Here is a 21,902-nt window from a genome sequence, read left to right on the forward strand (position 1 = left end):
AGGAAGGAGGAGTGGTAGTTAAGGGTATGGAATCTAGAGCCAACCCTCCTCGGTCTGAATCCTGGCTCCATCATTTACCTATCAAGAAACCTTGGGCAAGTTACTTTTAACCTCTGTACTGTAAAATGTGAATAATAGTAACTACATTACAGGGTTACCATAGAGGTTAAGTTTGTTAATACACATAAAGCACTTACAATGGTGCCGGGCACGGATCTGTACTACGTGAGTCTTAGCTGCTGGAGGAGACATAGTTGGTGTCCCCGCCAGGGCCTCTTTATTGACCACTGTGCCCAGCCCCCAGCTCCATACGTGTGCAGCATCACCCTATGATCCAGACGACCTTTGCAGGCAATCTTATGCCTGAGACCATGTCAGGAGACTTACTTTGGCTGCACTTCAAGGATGCTGGGCAGTTATATACCCCCGCCCCAGGGGGGCCAGTGCTTCTCTTATACAAGGGTGCCTTTCCCTCAAGGCGGGGTAACTCTGAAGTGTGACTTATGCTCCAGAGCCTTCTCACTCCCCCAGTCAGTCTCCAGCTAGATTTCACCTGAGACCACAGCCTTGCTCAGTCCTGCCCCTTCCTACTCTGCTCCTCTGACTCCCTTATGGGTCTTTCCTAAAGATCATGCCCTTAATAAATCATCTGTACCTGAATCGCTGCCTCAAGAAACAGAGCCACAGTCATACATACACAAATTTCATACATATATGAAATTCTGAAGGCAATGTGAAATATAGTCTGGAGATTAAAAGAGGAATCTGGGTTGTAAATTTTGACTTGGGCGTCATACTGTGCCTGGCACATAGTAGGTGTTCGATACCACTTGCTGAACGAATAAATCCATGAACTGTGGCAGGAGACATGCACAGAAGTGGGTGAGGTCACCCAGTGAAGACACGTAAGATGAAAAGAACCTTCTTCTGAGTCCAGAATAGAACTGATGGGCGTATCAATTTTAAGAGATGAGAGAAGAAAGGAGATGAGCCTGAGGAACAAATGCAGAGAAGTTAGATAAAACCGGAAGAGGAGTGGAAAAGAAATCAGGGAGGAGAGGATTTCAAGGAGGAACTACAGCGTCAAAGGATGCAGAGAGGTAGGTCATGAGCTGAGATGAGAACTATTGCTCTTGGCAGCTAAGAGGGCTTGGTCCGGCTAGTCAGGGCAGTGCCAGTGGGTGCTGGCCCAGGACATGGGTGGAGCAGGGAAGCAGTCTTCCTGGTTGGTCTCTGAGATGATGGGAGGAAGTGTCAGGATCATCAGAGGTGGCATTTGGTGCACAACCTCCCCTGGCCCTGTCTCCCTGACTCCAGAAACAACCAGGGTCCACACCCTGCTCTTTGGCTGCCCCCAGCCCCCCTCTTCCCCAAGCCTCCATGCCCCCAGACCTCCCTTCCTCTCACTCAGTGTGCTCACATGGGGAGCAGCTGCAGCAAACCAATTTACACTGGAACATAACTAACAGGCAGCCTTCCTTTTCCCTTTGGGTTATTTACCTTTTCAGTGATATTTCTTAGCCCAAATTAAATTTTCAGGGGCAGAATTTGCATTGTGTATGGTGAGGATTGGAGCAGCAGGCCTTCGAATCCACCTAAGGAGGGGAAAGGAGGGTGAGCGACCCTCTCCATCTCCCATGCCCCCCGATTTAGAGAGAGGCAGCCACGGCACCTTCCCCCCTTCCCCACTAGCTTCCCAACTGGGGCTTGAGACCTGGGCCCCCTTGGCCAGCTTCTCAACCTCTGTGATAAATTACGGTCCTTTCCAACTGTGAACTGTTTGATGGACTCTCAGGGGCTCTCGGGCCCAGGACATAATGTATACTGAGTGACTGGATGACTGACCAGATAGTTCTTGTACTCAGTTCTATACCATTTACTCTTTTGTTCATCACGTCACTGGGGCTGTTTGCACTCAGCAAGCCCGTGCTACCTCGAAACAGCATTTGTGCCACTTGATGCCGATGCTTCTCGAACTTTACTGACTTCATCATCACCTAGGACCCTTGTTTAAAATGATGATTTCAGCGACCCCTTTCAGATATTCTGATGAAAATCAGCCTGGGATGAGGCCCAGGAGTCTCCCTAGGTGATCCAAGGACAACACCTAGACGCTCACAGGTGTGGTTTGTGAGAGTTTAATGATACACACTTTGTCTACATCAGATGAGGGCCGGCATTAATAAACAGGAGGTAGCACACAGCTGTGCAGTCAGAACAATGCTTGCAAGGCGGGCCAACAGCTTTGCTGTACACGAGTCTGTCAAAAGTAGTAGTGGGTTTCTCTCTCCATAGCCTCACATGCTTTTTTTTTTTTTTTTTTTGTGCGGTACGCGGGCTTCTCACTGCTGTGGCCTCTCCCGTTGCGGAGCACAGGCTCCGGACGCACAGGCTCAGTGGCCATGGCTCATGGGCCCAGCTGCTCCGCGGCATGTGGGATCTTCCCGGACCGGGGCACGAACCCGTGTCCCCTGCATCGGCAGGCGGACTCTCAACCACTGCACCACCAGGGAAGCCCACCTCATGCTCTCTTGAAGGGACTCATTTATTGCAAGCCCAGGCTTGTGGGAGTTCCGGCCTCGAAGTGCATTTCTCTGGTTCTTTTTGCAAAGACCGAGCTCCTCCTCTGTGAGCCTAGAGAGACTTTCCCTGAAGGGCCTGGCGGCTGCCCTTCCCAATATAGCTATCTATGCTCAACCAGATGCCCGCTGGAGATCTGCCTTCCCGAGCTTCCCTCTCTACTTCTTATCGTACACCCGACCTGGCAGCCTCATTTAATGGGTGCCTCTCTGGGTCCCTGTGGGTCCTGCCCACATCTGATGCCCCAGAGCCATCTCCTGACCCACTGGGCTGAGAACTCTGTGAGGATGTTCCCAGGTCAGGAGGGCCTCCATGTGGACAATGAGGAAGAGGCATGTCATCCCTGACCCTCTGCACTCCTAGCGCCCCCCCCCCACATGCTGGCAGAGATCTCAATTTAGCAGCCCACCGTTAAACCCAGTCCCCCAAAGCAGTTTTATTAGATACAGTTGTTACTGTGGTTTATAACACTTTCAAGTGCCTTCGGAGGAAGCCTTCAGTGCCTTCATTCACATACTCACGTGACCTGTCTGCTTGCTGGCCTGTGGATCTGCCTCCTCTGTCTTAGCCGCTGTTATTTCCCAGTCCTGTTTCACACATCAGAAGACTCAATGGCCTTAGCTCAGGGAGCAGGGATTAAGGTACCAGTGTCTCGAGCTAAAGGTTGCTCTGGGACCTGGACAGCAGGGCAGAGTACCTGTTGGTGACAACCCCACGCCAGGGCTTCACCCTGGGTTACAGGTCTGGCCTCAGGGACCCAAGTACCACTTCCCTGCTCCCTCAGCTCCTCCCCAGGCTCCTGGCTCAGTGAAGCTCAGATCATCTCTCTGGATTCCATCCGGGCCACATCAGTGAACCACACTGGATACTTCCCATTATCATCTGGCTAAGGGGTCAGATTCAAAGGTCACCTTCTCCCTGGGGTCTTCCCTGCTCTTCCCCTTGCCAAAACAAACAGCATATTATCCACACCTCTATTAACATCGTTATTAGTCCTGATGTTGTGTTATGGCCTCTCATCCCTCTATGCCTGTGGGCTTGCCCACCTCAACCCCATCTTTGCCTAGGCTACTTCTACTCACAAAGCTCAACTCACATGCCTCGTCCTCCAAGGAGTCTCTCACTGACAGACCCCTGCCCCACCCCACTCCATCCCCACTGGGATAAGGGCTCTTCCCATGCACTGCCATAACCTCGTGCTTACTCTGCGCGGCAGCTGTCATGCGTGGGGTAACTACAGCCAGGCTCTGGCTGATCAATTTCTGTATCCCTTACAGAGATTTATATGCCTTTATGATGAGAGCCTAGTTATGAAGGGGCTTCATAAATAATATGCTGTCATATAATAATATGACATAAATAATATGGTGTCCTATAAATATATTAGCCATTAATTCATTAATTTATTCATCTAACAAATATTTATTGAGCACTTACTTTGTGGCTGGCCCAGTGCTAGGCACTAGCGGGAGAGATGGACATAAGACATTAGCTAGATAAAAAGAATAAATGCAAATTGTGATAAGTCTTAACAACTTATCAGGTGGTCAGGCCACTATGAGGAGATGACATATAAACAAAGACCAAAACTATGAGAAGGACCTAGTTAAGGGAACGCTGTAGAAAGAATAACGCAGGCAGAGGGAACAGCCTATGCAAAGGTCCTAAGGTGGAAAAGAGCCTGTATGGGGGCTGATTCTCCATTACAGTAAGGAAGTGGCACAGTGAAGTCATAAGCGTGCAGGAGACCAGCAGCCAGACCTGGCTCTAAATCGTGAGGAGCTCAAAACCTTAAGCTGGAGAGAAATATAAAACGAGAGCCAAACGTGGAGTGGCCATTTTTTAAGTTAAAATTGGACATAAACATATATTAATGATAAAGCTAATCTTATTGAGCACATGAGAATCTATGCCTGCTAAGCGTTTATATGCATTATCTTATTTATTCCTCACATGAAACTCACAAGTAGCTGCTCTTATTATCCCACCCTACAGTTAAGGAAACTGAGGCCAAGGGCGGTTGAATAACTTGCTAAAGTCACCAGAAGAAGGTAAAATCATATTTGAATCTAGTGCGATTCCAGTATCTGTCATGCTACCTTGCCTCAGAGAGAAACAGAATGCTTGAGCCTGAAGAAACGTTAAAGCTTACTTCTGCTAATCCTTCATTTCAGAGCTGAGGGCAGCAAATTCCAGAGGAAGGAATTTGCTCAGAGTCACAGTTGGGTGGATGTTCCGGCCATTTGTGTCAGACATCCAGTTGTCAATCTGCCCATTTCAGGTCTTCTATTAAGCCACAAGAACTCTGGAACTGAGACATCAAATAATCTGGTTTGGACGCTCAGGGTATATACTGTTTTGAGTGCTAAAGCTCCTTCCCCAGGAATGAGGAATACCCTGTTCACTCCAGCGGCACAGAGATGGCCTGACCCCATTTACCCCAAATCGCGTGATGCCACCTGAGATTTACCCCATACCTATGAATATCTGGCAGATTCTCACTTGAAACAGCTGCTGAAATAAATGTAACACCGATCCATCCTGGTGGCAGGTGGGGGAGCAGCGATCGGCAATGAGCACCACGCCGGCAGACCAGGGGAGGGGGCAACAAGGGCTTCTGCTTAGTGTGTGTTGCTGGAGGCTGCTCAGTTGGTACTAGTTGCGGTGTACAGGGTGTCAGAATCCTAGTGTTGGGGGCCCGCGAAGGCCCAGCACTTGAGCAGTGACGGAGCAGAAGTAGCTTTCAAATCAGACCTATTCACTAAGTAGTCCAGGGAAGGAGACAAACTGAACACTGGGGTAGAGGGCTGGACTGGTCGCTGAGGAGTGGGCGAGGGACAGCAAGGACAAGACAGATGGAGGACTTCCTGCTGCACGAGGGCAGCAGGGCCCTGCCACACACAGCTCTGGCCCCCCAGGAGCAAAGAGGCCCAGCAATGCAGGATGACCTGGAGGGATGATGAAGTCTTACCACAGTGTGCGGACAGTTTACCACAAGCAAACAGAAACCAGAAAACGGCAGAAGGAAGAGTAGCCCCAAGAAGTTGCCCACTTCGCACTTTCCCTAGAACTGCGCTGTACCCATGTCTTCCTGAAAACATTTTTTTTTTTTTTTTTTTGTGGTACGCGGGACTCTCACTGTTGTGGCCTCTCCCGTTGTGGAGCACAGGCTCCGGACGCACAGGCCCCGGACGCACAGGCCCAGCGGCCATGGCTCATGGGCCCAGCCGCTCCACGGCATATGGGATCCTCCCAGACCGTGGCACGAACCCGTGTCCCCTGCATTGGCAGGGGGACTCTCAACCACTGCACCACCAGGGAAGCCCTCCCTGAAAACATTTTATGAGCTGAATTCTCCATTCAGAATTTGAGGAACAAAAAGTGACCTTAGAGTTCTGAGGAGAAAACGATGCCCTGACCCGTTTGTGCCCAAGTTCTCATGCCATTCTCAGGCCATGGAGAGTCCATGGCTGTAGGGTCCAGATTTTGTTTCGATACTTTGTCCATCACACTGATCTGTGTCAACCTGTTTTCTGCTCCTTCGTGCTATTCTTTTTTTTTTTTTTAACATCTTTATCGGAGTATCATTTCTTTACAATGGTGTGTTAGTTTCTGCTTTATAACAAAGTGAATCAGCTATACATATACATATATCCTCATATCTCCTCCCTCTTGCGTCTCCCTCCCACCCTCCCTATCCCACCCCTCTAGGTGGTCACAAAGCACAGAGCTGATCTCCCTGTGCCATGTGGCTGCTTCCCACTAGCTATCTGTTTTACATTTGGTAGTGTATATATGTCCGTGCCACTCTCTCACTTCGTCCCAGCTTACCCTTCCCCCTCCCCGTGTGCTCAAGTCCGTTCTCTACGTCTGGGTCTTAGCAGCTCTCTGCTGATTGCCCCAAACTGTACCACACCCACTTTCTTAAACAACCAGAAATCAGCAGGAGGTGACGTGTTAAGACACATAGCACCTGCTTTAAGCTTTCTACTGGTATAATCAGAAGCAGTACAAACAAGCTGGAGGAGGCAGTGCCTTACAGAGAAATGAGCCACTCGAGGGAATGCTGCGTGGTGAGTGAGTGAGAGTTCAGTCACGCAGACAGTCCTCAGGCTCATCCTGCACAACGTGGAGGCTCCCGTTTGGCCGGATGCGGAACGGAGAAGCGGGGAGTTCAGAGGGGTGGGAGGGCTCCCGTGCCTGTCCTGTACCTCTTGGCAGGCTCACACATGACTGTCCACCATCAGCTGGCTTTCGGTCATGAGGCCATTCAGCTACCATCAAAGCCTCTTCAGGTACCACGTTAATCCATCCAGAGGCTTTTGTATGTTTCGTTTCTTGTTTTTTGTTTTGTTTTGTTTTACTGGAAGACACTCTCTGTCTACTTTTCCAGGTCATGATTATTCCAAACAATGTGTCTTTTCTACTCATTTAACAACATATCTTTTGCCTCTGTACCTCTGACCTGTGATACCGGGGCTGGGGGGGCAAAGGTCAAAGCTGATCCTTTATCCTAGATTGAAGCCTCAATATCTTCTCTGTAAAGTGGGGAGACTCTGACTAATTGGTCTGGGGTTCGGGCTCAGCATTGTTTAAAATTTCCCTGGTGATGTGAACGTACAGCCATGGTTGGGTGCCACTACAGTAAAGGTTCTGGAGATTTCCTTGCCCATTTCCAGGTCTAGGATCTCCCCCTTGCCTGTTCCCCACCCTCGACTTTACCAGAAGCAAACCCAACTCTTGCCCAGTCAGCGTGCCAGGGAGACCGCACAATGGAGTCCAAGTTAGGAAGGTTTACATTTCCCACCACTTTAAAGTCTGCTGCCTAATTCCACCCAAATGAAGCTGTTTAAACAAACAAATTAAAAAACTCTGACTGCAACTGTGCCAGGGGCAAGGATGTAGCTGATTCTCTTTTGTATCACTGGACAGAGTGTGGTAAAGACTCAGGCCCCAAGATTATTCCTGAATCCCAAGTGTGGCCGTAAAGCGACAGGTCCGTGGCCTAAAAAACACAGCAGGACTTGTGCACCCAATACTGACTTGTGCTCAATGTCATCTTTAAACAAAACATTTTCTAAACATCAAGAACCAAAAAACCTCTGAAGGAACAAAGATTTGCATCCTGCAGATAGTCAAAGGAGCATGCCACAGCCTGAAGGGAGCTCCCAAAGAGAGTTCCAGAAATGGGCCGGCTGATGCAGCACCAAGGTAAAAGGATGCAGCCTTCCAAAGGAAGGCTCCCATCAGGGCCAGCCTGGTCAGCTGCATATAAACCCTGGTGTGTGTTAATCCACCAGGTTATTATCTTACAGTCTCACAGATTCTGAAATACAACTCCCGTTCACCAAAGGAAGAGACCTGCTTTCTAAGCGAGACTGGCCTGGGGCAGGGCACTTGCAAGGAGCTACTCTCGGCTAGGAGAAAAGGAGCTTGGAAACTCGGGAGAAGGACCAGAACCATTGCTCCTAGAAGTCTGGGGTTGGCTGGCCAGAGAGGGCAGGTGGCAGAGGGTTCAGGCGGCTGGGATGGAAAATGACATATCCATTTCCCAACCTCAGCCTCCTGTCCTATTTCCCACCCTCCTTCATAGAGCTGTCTGTCCCTTCCTTCTAGGGCATTCAGAACATGAAACAGAAATGAAATGGAAACCAAAGCAGCGAGGGAAAGAAAGAATGAACAGAAACCCAAAACCACAACCTCTCCACACAGCCTTTCCCCTGCCCTCCCCAGACCAACCCCAGGGCCATGCTCCTCTGGCCTTCACCCTCTGCCCCTTCTTTCCCACAGTCAGGCCAGGTGAAAAACCAGTCATCTTTTTAACTGTAAAAAAATGTCATTATAATCACTGCTCATACATCTGTGAGTAGTAGACCAAAGATTGAATCCACATTCCAAAGACTGTAACCTGTCTAACCACAGTGTCTCAGTTAGCCCAGCTATAGAACACAGGGAGCTTTTCCAAAGCCGGGAGACAGAGAACAGAGTTGACCCAGGAGAGGCTGCCACAGTGCGCCGTGTACCAGGGACACCCTGCTCACTGCAATCCCTGTTGCCATCACCACTCCTTCTCCTCCTCTCGCTGCGTCCCCACCTCGCCTCACCCTCTCACGGGGATTCCCCCTTCTCCAGCGGGGCTCCGGTTTCCTAGCAGGGCAGGTGGGATCCTCATTAATACACCGCACACTTCCTCCAGGAAACAATCTTTGGTCAAAACTGCCTGCGCACACCACCTCTCCTCCTCCCTAAGTAACAGTCACGCTCTTGAGAGCCCGCTGCTATTTGCCTGCACACACAGACACATGCCCTAATAAACCACCAACGCAGACACCGTCAGCTGCCCTCACAGGCACCCTCGGGGCCAGGCCCGCTGGGCTTTGCCAACGCAGGAGCTCCGCTTCACGCAGAGCAGGAGATCTCACCCAGCCTTCCTGCCTTCTGACACCAGTGAGGGTCCCTGTGATTTCCACGGTGGAAAACCCTGTGAAGGCTCAGGCACAGATGCAAACCTGAGAGCAGCAAGGGAGGTCGAGGAGAGCCAACGGAGAAACCCAAGGGAGGGGGACATGTTTGGAATTTAAACTAAACATGAAGGGCTCCAACGGGCCTTTGCCCACACCCACAGCTAGCTCAGAGGGTCAATGGACAATCCCTCCACGTAAGACCCCAGGGAGGTCCTGACCCCACTGCATGCTGTTCTGGGGACCACCTGCTGGCCCACGGGTCCTGTCCCTGTTAGGGGGGAAGAGTGGGGTTACAGCAACCGGCCCCAGCAACAGCACTGGCCAGCTGGGTGGCCCTGGGCATCTCAACACACTCTCTGGACAGCATTCCACCCTTTTAAAGTGAAGGGGTTGGCCTGGCTGACCTCTACAATCCCTTCCTGCCTCAAGCTCCAGGATTCTAATCCATCTACTTCTTTTAAAATTCAGTTCAGATTAGACAGCCAATAAACTATCTCTGATGACATCCACTGAACTGCTATGCTGATTGAACAAATGCCTGGAAAACGTTTAGCTGGTTTTCTCCAGTGGGTCCTAGAACCTCCACTAGACTGCAAGCTTTCCCAAGGGCAAGGACTGGGACCCCTCACTAGTCTGCAAGTCCAGCCTGACAAAACCAGAGGATTATCTGACCATTATCTCTAAGTTGATGTGTATGTAAGAACTAAACAATTGTCCCATCTATGCACAGAATTAAATCTGGACCGATTTGCAGGCTCCCTAACGGAGCACTCCATCCCGGTCTGGGCTAGGTCAGGGGGAGGAGTGGTTCTTGCCTTTATTCCGGGTCCAAAACAGGGAATTTCTCTTCAGCAAATAAGTTCTGAAGCCTGAGTTTCCTGCAAAGGAAAATAGCCTCCAGTCTGGAGATGAGAGGACAGTCTCTTCCGGCACAGGGAATCAGGGTGGAGAGTGTCACAGCACGAGGTTCAGACCTTGCCTCAGGTACCAGGCCAAGAGGAGTTTCTGCGCAAAACCTGGCACACAAACTGCTAGCAATGGAAACAGATGAAATTCCAGCTCAGGACTGCACGGAACAGTCTGAGACAAGAGGCAGAAAAATGTACTGGTTTTAAGGCTTTTGAATAGTTCTCAAAACCAAGGCTGGTCCTTGCTTGACCTAGAATGAGGCAGGGGGCGGGGGGAGAGGAGGGAGGCTCTGAGAGAAAGGGAAAGAGGGAGTAGGACCATCAGGATGCACACTTGGATGATGTCAGTAAATGACTCAGAAAAACGTTTGTCCTAGCTGAGTCACGGTGGCTCTAACCAAGTGCTCCTGTCTGGGTTCCGGAAGAAACAGGACTGGCTGTCACACTTGTTCAATTTAGAAACAGGAATACTTCTCCTCGGTGAGACAATTATTACATACTCAAGTATTAAACGTTATTTAATATTTACTACAGTTGTCTAGGAAAGATTATATTAAACCCATTTTGTAGTTGAGGAAAAATAATTGTCACTTAGTGGTTACTTAAGTTTAAATGTTTCAATAAAAATTTGAAAAGTAAAGCATAGAAAATCTAAGGTCTAGTGAGGAGAGAGCAGAATATTACCATTTAGAGCCTCTGACAAAAACCCATCTGTATCTTCCAGGCAGCTGAGCTAATGTACTCCACCACTTGGTGGCAGCATACCTAAATTGCCAGAAGTATACGTACATGATAAAGGCAGTCTCAACAAAACTAAAGTATCATAACATGAAGTGTCAGCATCCAATACATGCCAAAAAAACATACACAACCCCAAACACCAGTGAGGGGCACATGATAGAACCTAACCAATGACAGGTGAAGAGAAATACAAAACATGCTGAAAATAATTACCTAATGCTGGAGGGAGAAACAACCCCAAATCTGGAACCCACCAAGTGAAAAACACATCCTCTTCCCCAGTGCCACGCTGTCTCTCCAGTATCCATATTCAGGGAGCTCCCTCATTTCCAGTATTCCAGCCAAATGAATCTGAACTAAATTTAAATCATCCTGATTCTCCAGCAAGAATTCCTGAAAGACCTGAATATACTGGGACTTATATCACCAGCAATGCTGAAGTTTACCTAATCTAAGTGGAACCAGAAACATCAGCTTCCTAATCAGCCTGTTGTTGGTGAGCCATAGACTTCAGAAGCCTAAACAAGAAAGTAAATGACCCCACCTAAGCTTTAGAGGCTCGTTCAACATTGCTGCCCAGAGACAAACTCCGAGAGGACCCAACTTTCTCAGTGGAAGGCAGATAAGGACCTCAGCTAAGAGCAGAGAAGATTAACAGCTACTTTGTGCCAAGCCAGGAACTAATTACACAACCAGTCAAGGAGCTGAAATACACCCAGAAGCAAAACTAAAGATTCACCAAGGGCAAAAAGCAATTAAGTCTTTATAGATTTCTTATCAGATCTGAACTTTAATGTATGGTCCCCTTTAACATCCCTATTAGTTTAGGCAAGTGAAAGGAATCCTACCCTGGAAGACCCCAAAGGGCAGGCCCTATGGCCAATTCTTCTACTCTTTCAAATCCAGGGTCAGGTTCGCATAACATACGGCCCTAAATTAGGGTTCTTGATGATGGTAATGACAATGTTTGCACAGTGGGTTCTGGGCAGTAAGGAGCATATAAACTTAAATTTGGAGAAATATAAAGACTTGGAACTCTATGGCAAGACATACTGGAAGTATAAATTGGGAAATTTGGAAAGAAATGTGGCGATGTGTATCACTAGCCTTAAAATAATCCATGATTGCCGCAAATCTATCCCAAAGAAACCATTTAAAATGTAGACAAAGGTCCACAAACAAAGAAGTTTACTGAGAGTTATTTACAGCACTGAAGTTTTGGAAATGACCTAGATGTCTAATGATAGGGTTAATTAGAATGTGGTGTATCCCAAGCTATACTATTATGCATAAAGTTTTTAATGTTATGAAAATATTCTTAGAGTATAATATTAAGTGGAAGCAAAATTAAATAACCAATATGATTCAATTCTGCTTTTAAAAATCTCCAAAGGAAAAATATAGGAAGGAAAAATGTCAATATATTAATTATTCCTATTTCTAGAGGTTAGAGTTACAAGTGGTTTTTTAAAATTCTTTCTATTTTCTGCATTTATTTTCTATAATAAAGAAATATTTTTCTACTTTGAAAAAGAGGCCAAGACTTTATCACACTATTAGGCATATATATTCATTCATTCAGTATTTATTACAAGCCTGCTAGGCAATACTGCTCTTATTACTATTACTACCATTCTACTAGCTCTTATCCTAACCTTAACCATCACCCTAACCTTGACTTTGACAAAGCTGTGCTAGAGACAATAAAGGACAAGTGACAAAACAAGGTCCCCACTGCCAAGCAAGGAAAGGGAAAGAAACCACTGTTTGCCACCAGCCCGTGCTGTGTGCCAAGTCCTAGGCTAGGTACCTTACCTGTGTTCTCTAGTAATCCTCACTACCGTTGTGTCTGGTGATATTTCTATGCCTATTTTACAGGCGAGGCAGTTTGTCAGCTGCATGCACATTTCTCCTCCTACAGGGGAGGGTTCAGGGGTTCATTCTTCCTGGACTGGAACCCCCTGCAAAATTTCCAGGATCAATTTTTGTCCTCAAGGCCACTCTTTCTTCCTCTATTAGTCCACAGTTCCACTCCCACCAAGTCAGTGGCAATGTCCAAAGTCCCTTCTAAGGGTCACATTGAAGACGCATGTGGAGAAAAAACAACACACCCTCTCCATCAGGAATCCTTCTGTCCAGTGCTGGGTCCTTGATTTATCACCTAAAGGCGTTTACTGGAAGCATTTCTGGAATAATGAGTGCTGCTTCTCATAGTTACTTCATGACCACATGGTTTCCGCCTCTGATTGTCCAGGTTATCGTTCTCCAGGGAATCACAAATGCTTGCCTCTGCATGTGAAGCATCACAGCTGGCTCTCCCCACTCTATACCTACACACACACACGCACATGCACACGCACACACACACAGTTGCTTTTCACAAGGCTTCCACGAGTCCCTCTGGCTGGCCCTCTGCCTCAGAACTGCACCAGCATAGACACAGACCTGCCAAGTCCAGCAGTGGCACAGTCACGGAAGTGAACTAACTTCAAAATGCCTATCAGCTGACTGCTGAGTAATGCCAGAATTGTGCTTCTGACACCAGAGCAATGCAAGATCGAGCTAGGCAGGTGCCTGAGTGAAAGAAACATCTAAGACCCGAGGAAACAGAACAGGATGAGCCCCCTAGAATACAAAAGAGGCCACCCCCACCATTCCAGGCTTTATGTTCCTCATCCCCACTACAGACAGCCTTTTTACTTATCTCTTTAAATAGTTTCCATGGTCTTAAGTGCTTTTTTATCCCCCACTACATCCCTTAGTGTAATTAATTACTGAAAAACAGTTGACTGTCATACACAGATGAGCATAAATGAGTAGCATTTGTGTGTCTAAAACTGAACACAAAGACCTGGGGGAGGAAGTCTGAGGCATCCCCCACCACCTTCATTAACCGGCACATCCACAGTCACTACTGCTGTCTTGGCCAGCAGAAACCCAGGTTTCAGGCAACTGTCACCTGCATTTCCCACCTGCAGCAAGCTTCACACTTAAAATCCAAAGAGAACCTTGAGGAAGCAGGTTTGATGGACAGGATGCCACTGCCCACCGAAATGACATCATCTGCCCCTCATCTCCTTACTACCCTCTTCTACTGTCCTGCTCCAATCCAATCCTGTCCTTCAGGGTCTACCTTCCTTCTCTCTCCAAATCTGTCCCCTGCACTCCATCAACCACTGCCTCCTTCACTGTGGCCTCCTCATCTATTCAGAGGATAAAAGCACAGGCTCTGGTGCTCCAAATTACACTGGCTGTGTGTCCATTAGCAAGTTATCTAACCTCTTTGAGACTCAGTTTCCTCATACGCAAAATGGGAATAAATAATACCCAACTCAAAATGCTGTGAAAACTAAGTTAATGTATACAGAATACTCACAACAGTGTAATAATGTAGGTTTGAAGATAATAATAATGGCTAGCATTTATGTATTACTTAATAGATCAGTTCCAGAGGTTGGAAGCATTAAGTGCTTTTTTTCAACTCAAAATTATGTTTGAAGATTTATCCATGTTGTTGCATAGCACAGTAGTCACAGAAAACTATACATGGTATAATACCATTTTTATAAAGCTCAAAATCACGGGCTTCCCTGGTGGCGCAGTGGTTGGGAGTCCGCCTGCCGATGCAGGGGACGTGGGTTCGTGCCCCAGTCCGGGAGGATCCCATATGCCGCGGAGCAGCTGGGCCCGTGAGCCATGGCCGCTGAGCCTGCTCATCTGGAGCCTGTGCTCCGCAGCGGGAGAGGTCACAACAGAGAGAGGCCCATGTACCGCAAAAAAAAAAAAAAAAAAAAAAAAAAATCATGAAAAACTAAACAATATATCATTTATGCAAACATGTGGTAAACTATACCAAAAGAAGCCAGACAAGGATAAACACAAAACTGAGGATAATAGTTATTTCTGGGAGAAGTAGGTGAGGCTAGGGTGGGGAAGAGCCACAGGTAGCTTCAAGAGCAGAGGTGATGTCCTGCTTCTGAGTTTGGGGGTGGGCTCTCAGGTGTTCGATTTATTATTATGCTTTATAATTGACACATACATTACACCTGTTCCTTCATATGTAGCAAATATTGCCATATATGTATTTATACTTATAGTTATTATTATTATTAGGTTCCTTTAGGAGACAGACTATAAAGTACTGAATGTCCGGGTGCTAGGCATCTTAGACGACATCCATTGCTGCTGCTACCAGCGCCAAATGTTCATCCTCATTGCCTCCTGTTCTGCCCACATTCCCCTCCTCCAAGATGCTCTTAAGGGAAGGGGCCTGGGGCAAAGCAGGCTGGGTTACCGACTACCCCAGTCCCAGGGAAGGTGGGGCCCTGCCCCTAGGATGCTGCAGCAGAGTAAGGAGGGGGCCCAGTGGTGATAGGGGCCACCTTCTCCCCCTGTTCTATCAGGGAGGAGGTAGCCATTATTTGTCCCAGCCTGGGTCCCCCCGCTCTGGTTTCCTATTTGCAGTTACTTGAATAAAAAAATATCCTTTTCTCGGGCTTCCCTGGTGGCGCAGTGGTTGAGAGTCCGCCTGCCAATGCAGGGGACACGGGTTCGTGACCCGGTCCGGGAAGATCCCACATGCCGCGGAGCGGCTGGGCCCGTGAGCCATGGCCACTGAGCCTGCGTGTCCGGAGCCTGTGCTCCGCAACGGGAGAGGCCACAACAGCGAGAGGCCCGCGTACCGCAAAAAAAAAAAAAATATATATATATATATATATATATATATATATATATATCCTTTTCTGGGAAAAAAAAAAAAGGAATGAATGAAACATTGGACAAAAACAACACAACTGTCCAGAGGTAGTTTGTGAACAGAGGAAAGATGGAACCAGAACCTTGGGGGTTGGGGAGGAGCAGACGGATGGGAGTGGGCAAGGCTAGCTCCTTGTTATTAGTGCCCCGAGTGAGGGAAGGAAGGGGAAACCGAGGCCTAGAGTGGAAGCAGACAGGGACAGGGAGTGGCTCTAGCCCACCTTAAGTGGCTGCCACCGGGAGCCCAGGCCTCCTGGGCCTCACCTGGATAAAGGTGACTCTGCATTTTCATCACTGCACTAGATTCCAGGGTGAGGGCAAGGTAGGCTGGGGCTTGCTTAGAGGGGGGACGGGGCTTAAACCCCTCCTGCCCCTGCCTGCCTTCCTGTGCCCCCAAGGGGGCGGCCCAACCTACTGCAGGGACAAGGCAAGGTGGGAAGGAAGCAAAGGGGGTGTGAGCCACACCTGGTGAGACACAGCTCGGTCGGGGGCATCTGGGGTCAATCACCCCCCTCCAGGGGCCACACCTGCTGCCACTAGTACCTGCCTGGGTGCTAAGCATGAGAGATTGCTACATAATTTCCTCACGACACCCTTGTGAGATGGTCGTTCTTTTCCCAAATTAAAAATTAGAATACTGGACTCAGAAAAGTTGAGTCATATGTCCAAGGTCTCATCCTATGTCAAACACCTTCCTTTTGCCTCTATGAATCCATTCTCCATCTTCTCCCCTCTACCCGATGCCCTGGGAGGCTGACCCACGTGGACTGCCTCAATGAGCCCCCTGTCACCTGGCTTTGGTTGCATTCAATCAATGACAAACAATGACAGGAGGTCAGAGAATGGGAGGGGGGAAGCAAGAGTATCGACTTCCCTTGCCCCACATCGTGGAATCACCGTGAGTTGGTGGCAACTCTCTACTGAAGGTCACAGCTCTTGTCAAGCAGCCCTCTCACACAGCTACCTCTCCAGGTCCTATGCACCTCTCCTCACCTTGCCCCTTCAGGCCTAGAAGTCGTAATGTCTTCCCTCCCTGCTATTGCCAGCTCTGGGATAACTTGGAAATCCACACCTTGCTGCTTTCCCTGGTGTCTACCCGCATCATTGTCAAGTGTGCCTTTGTTAAACTCTTCTCAGCTAACCCGGGTGGAGTGGTCATATGTTCCCTGACTCAGAAGTGGCAGAGCTGGGATCTGAACCCCAGTGCCTTCCATCTGTCCGAAGGCGCCTCTCTTCGCTTTGCTGTGAGGGTCTGTATGGCTCCGAGGAAGGTGATCGCTGACAATGGTTGTTACTATTGTGATGTTATGTTCCTTAGCAGCAGAGTAGAATACTATTTGCTCTTCAGGGCTTGGATTATGTACACCTAACAACAGGAACACTTTACTGATACTGCTAAGAAATTTGTGTAGAATGTGGGAAGTGTAATAGCAATTATAAACCCTTTATATATAAGCAACAAAAGAAATTAAAAAGGGATCTGGAAAGGGATAAACTTTAGGCAAATGTCCTCATTGGCTCTATTTTCTGAACCTTCCATCACTACTCCCTGCCTCCTCCTTTAATTGATGATCTCAGAGCAAAGGGCAGGATGCCAATGACACAACTCAACAGGCCCTTACAACAGACAGATTCAGTGATGACAGTTTCCATAGCTTGGATTCTCTCGTGCTGAATATAATGGGAGGAAATCCTTGCAGTTTTTACCTACTCATCTTTTAACTGTCTTCCTGGCTCTCTCTGGTTACTTCTATTTTCTGGTGATGCTGCACAAAGATAGTGCTGGCTATAAGCCCAATTTATCTCTTGCTGAAATCAGCAGAACAAGAGCAAATGTTATCAAATAATAAGCTGTGGATACTGGCACCTTGGTTTGATTGGCATTGCAGAATACCCCATCTTAATTTCTTGTCATCTTTCCCCACCAGTATGACACCTGCATTCCTTGCTGGAACACTCAGCATCTCAGCAGCACTGCTAAGAACAGAGTTAAGCTGATACATCAAGGGGCTAACAATCGGTACCCTTGGGAGCAGCAGAAAGATGTTCATGACAAAGCAGGATAACAATGATGAAGAAGAGAAGGAATTCAATGCAATAAAACCACCAGGGATTTCTTTACTAGATACTTAGAAATTTCTATTCCAAGCATATGGTCAACTCCCAATTATCACAGTGGGTAGATCATCCATACTGTGAGTTATGCTGGGGTAATTGTTTACTCTCAGCCTAGGTTTTCTATCTGTCTCTCAATTTCTAGGGACATTCATCAACTGATTGTTTCTGAGTATTTCCTTTCCACTCCTTTCAGGTACAAGTAACTGCAAGCAGACAGTAGAGCAGAAGGACAAAAAAGCTAGCTAAGTGTAGGATGGATGACAGAAACGATCACATGGGAGTTCACCAAGATACCTATCCATGCCCTGGCTCATATTAGGCACTCAATAAATATTTGTTAAATTGAGTGAATGGAGTTGTCAGAAAGTTGCATCAGAAGACTCTTAAGGCCTCTCTTCCTACCCTAATATTCCATGATTCCTCAGAATAAGATAACAGAAAGCTTGGAGAAGCCCAAGGAGATAGATGCTCATACTCAGCAGGAGCAAGAAAGGGAAGTTGGAAAGGACTCATCTCGGGCTGAGATGGATCCCCAAAGCGTAACTGGTTCTGTCACAAACACATCACTCCAGGATGATGCTTTGCCCTGGGTGATACCTCAAAACTCCCACCCAGAGTACAAGGGGACAGGAAAACAGTTCTCTTAGGATTTAAGATGTAGACAAGATCTGAAGTGAAATTCTAGGCCTTAAATTATTTAGGGAACCTGAGAAAGAGAGTGTATGTTGGTGGGGTGGTAATACTGTTTTGAGGTTCTAGATTTTATGATGTATTTTTTCCCAATATCATAGAAACAAAGAATTCAGGGCAGGACAGCTTCTTAGAAATGATCTAATCCAGCCTCCAATCCACTGGAGGAATCTTTCCTACAGCATCGCTAACAGAAGGTCATCTAGTAGCCAGCAACAGGAAGCTCACTTTCTCCGGAGGCAGCAGCGTTACTGCTGGACAGCTCCTGGGCAGATTCTTTCTCCACTTCAGAGTCCTGATCTCTCTAACTTCTACCCTTTGATTCGACAGAGACCATGCCCGTTCCCTCCTCTTTGGGGCAGCTCTCCTGATACCTGAAGTCAGGAATCACTTTTCTTCCATTTTCACTCCTGCAAGAAAACATCCTTCAGTCCTTCAACTGAAGAGACACAGTTTGTGGATCCCTCGGTGTGCTGCTCTCCTGACAACACTCTAACTCAGCGGTCCCCAACCTTTTTGGCACCAGGGACCGGTTTCATGCAAGACAATTTTTCCATGGAAGGGGGTGGGGGATGGTTTCGGGATGATTCAAGTACATTTATTGTGCACTTTATTTCTATTATTATTACACTGTAATATATAATGAAGGAAACAATTACACAACTCACCACAATGCTAACAGGAGGTGGCGCTCAGGCGGTAATGCGAGCAATGGGGAGCGGCCGTAAATACAGATGGAGCTTCACTCGCTCACCCGCTGCTCACCTCCTGCTGTGTGGCCCGGTTCCTAACAGGCCACGGGCCAGTAGTGGTTGCGAACCCCTGCTCTAACTGGTCCACATAGCTCCTAAAGGGGGTTGGCAGAGTTCAATGCTGCAGAACTGAACGCAGTAGTCCAGACATGACCTGGCCTTCACACAGGAGAGCGGGACTATTTCTTCCCATTCATTTCACACAACCATCCTTCCTCCCAGCCCCTCTTGGGTTTTGCTCCCCTTCACTCAGCAGAAACCTTTGCCTTTCTAATTGCTTCCAATCTGCTTGGTCCCATTTTTGCTTAACAAGTCAGAATTAATGAAAGTGTTCTTCTAATCTTTCACTTTCTATTCTAAAGGAAAGATGAGTGTGTATTAGCTGCATGGATGTGATAAACCTACCAGAAAGATAAACATACCCTTCATATTCATAAAGGGTACACTGTGATAATTCATAAATTATCACAACCATCTGCTTAATCACCTATTCTAGAATGGTGCCCAAAATGGCCATCAAGCTGATGGGTTCCTTAGATTCTGGGATCCTCCTTCATCACTTACTGGTCCTATTTGCTTGTCTTCTGCGGGCTGCTTCATCCCCTAGGCTACCAGCACAATTATATACTGTGCTGTCCGTTATGGTCACTGGCTCAGCACTGGGTAGGGAAATACCCAGGTTTTCCCTAACTTTCTCAAAATGTCTGTTCCTGCTCACCATGAATCCTAAATCGGCCTGGCTTATTGAGGCTCTAAATATTTGCTAAATAAATAAATGCTTGAATAAATGAATGTCAAGTGTCACCCACAGATGATTGCACCAGTCTGAAGAGCACACTCCACTCCACAGGAGGCTATCTTTCTAGCTTCCTTGCCCATGACCCAGAATAGGCCATGTCTTCTCATCGCTGTCGCCTTCCTAGTCTAGCTATTCATTTTCACAGCATCCTTTCTTTCCCAAAGCCATGGCTAAGCAGAAGAGTGGCAAACACTACCTGATGCGCTAAGTCCTTCAGTTTTCCTCCCCAGACCTCACTGTCTTTGGAACAGCTCTGTCCCAGGTTTTGTTTCAAACAGTCTTCATGTATGAACTTGTGGCCGACAGAATTAGAAAGTGATGGGTGGGCCTGACTAGTTGGGAAACTCTTTAGCCTGCCAGGTACACACACTCCTGGTGAACATAGGCCCCTTGGGAGGGAGGCAGCAGGCATCCCTGAACAATTCTTCCCACTGAAAGTAGCAACAGGATTCTTGCCTCCCACCTGCCAGAACCTGTGAAGAACCTTTTCTGTTCTCAGAAGCCTGGGAGGCAATGCTTGTGACCACCCACTGGGAAGCAGAGAGCCTGCATCTAGTATGTTCCTCCAATGACAACATATTGTTTCTCCTTTTTCATGACCTTCCTCCCAGCCCCTATTGGATTTTGTTCCCCTTCACCCAGCAGAAACCTTTTCCTTCTTAATTGCTTCCAATCTGTTTTGTCCCATCTTTGTTTAACAAGTCAGAATTAAGAAAATGGTCTTCCAATTCTTTCACCTTCTATTCTAAAGAAAAGATGACTGTGCATTAGCTGCAGGGATGTGATAAACCTACCAGAAAGAAAAACAAAGCCTTCAGGATCCCAAATTTCTTCTGTCTCTGAAAGAACTAAGAGTCTGTCATGGGTCCCCAAAAAAACTTTTCCTATACATCGCTTCAGAAAACGCCTAGTTTTATTCCTGTTAGTAGTATACTCAGGAAAGATGCTTTTAAAAATGCTTAGCCCCTAGATGGCTAAATTGCTAAATTACCCTCATCAATCATGGGTTATTTAATCCATCTCCTTGCCTCCAAGACAGATGGGAATATTTCTTCTGTATAAAGACCTCCGGGGAAAAACTCTTCTATTCTTCATCCAAGTCTCATGCACTCAAAGTTTAGAAGTTCTTCTTCGGATATAACCTAAGTCCCTTTCATTGGAGCTTAAGACCTTTCATCTTTTTTCAGGTTCCCTCTGGATAGCATGAAGAAAAGAATGACACCATCTGACATCTATTTGTTCACAGCCTTCTGCTCAGAGCTCTTCAGGGCTCCCCATTCTGTTCCACATTCTTCCAAGCATTCGATGATGGCTCCTGCCCGTCACCATCCACCAACCTCTGTACATGTGCCCCCCGCCCCCCCCCCCGCCACCGCCACAGCTCTTTCAAATGAAGTGCTGGCCTCGCTTGACACCTGCTTTAAGAACTTAATCAGCACGTTCAACAATTAGCCAAGGTCTCCCCGCAAAGGCAGACATCCTCTCTGTGACTGACTAATTCCCCTATAAAATGCACAGAGACAAGATGAAGGTTCTAAAGGCCCCAGTCATCACTTCTTATTTACCACAACGAACACTTGACAGGCTCCAACCCCACTAAGAGTCAGAGAACAGAGTTCTCACTGGCCACGAGCAAGGATGAGGAGAGCACTGGGGCAGGAGTCAGGAGGGTTCTGACCAAGCTCTGCCACTGCCCCACCCCCGTAAGCAACTCTAATCCCATATGGACCCTGTTTCCCAAGCAGAACAAGACAAGTATTTGCCTGGATTACTTCTCGGGGCTCTTCCGGCTCTCACATTCTATGATTCTCTGACTATGCAAAGGCCTCTCCTACCCCTTCTTAAAAGATATACATCATGTCCCTGGCACGTCTCCCTCACTACCCTCTGAAGCCAGCACCACCTAGAAACACTCAGAAATCAGTGTTTCTCAACCTTTTTTAAAAATCATCCCGTGCCCCAAAAGAGACATTTTATACTTTTTTCCTTAATCACCCACCCAATGAGATTTTAATACTATGAATATATTGTATATATCTGTTTATGTACTATGTGTATAGCTGTGCTTAATACATAAAAGAGTAAGTTTGTTTTT

General features: G+C 47.4%; 1 protein-coding gene across 6 annotated transcripts in view; it reads right to left on the reverse strand.

Annotated features, from left to right (window-relative positions):
- The window catches only part of KALRN (kalirin RhoGEF kinase), a 640,054-nt gene that overhangs the window by 427,815 nt on the left and 190,337 nt on the right, over nt 1-21,902 (reverse strand). The gene's annotated exons all lie outside the window — the stretch shown is intronic.

This window comes from Phocoena phocoena, chromosome 4 (genome assembly GCF_963924675.1).
Source record: "Phocoena phocoena chromosome 4, mPhoPho1.1, whole genome shotgun sequence".
NCBI classification, from domain to species: domain Eukaryota; kingdom Metazoa; phylum Chordata; class Mammalia; order Artiodactyla; family Phocoenidae; genus Phocoena; species Phocoena phocoena.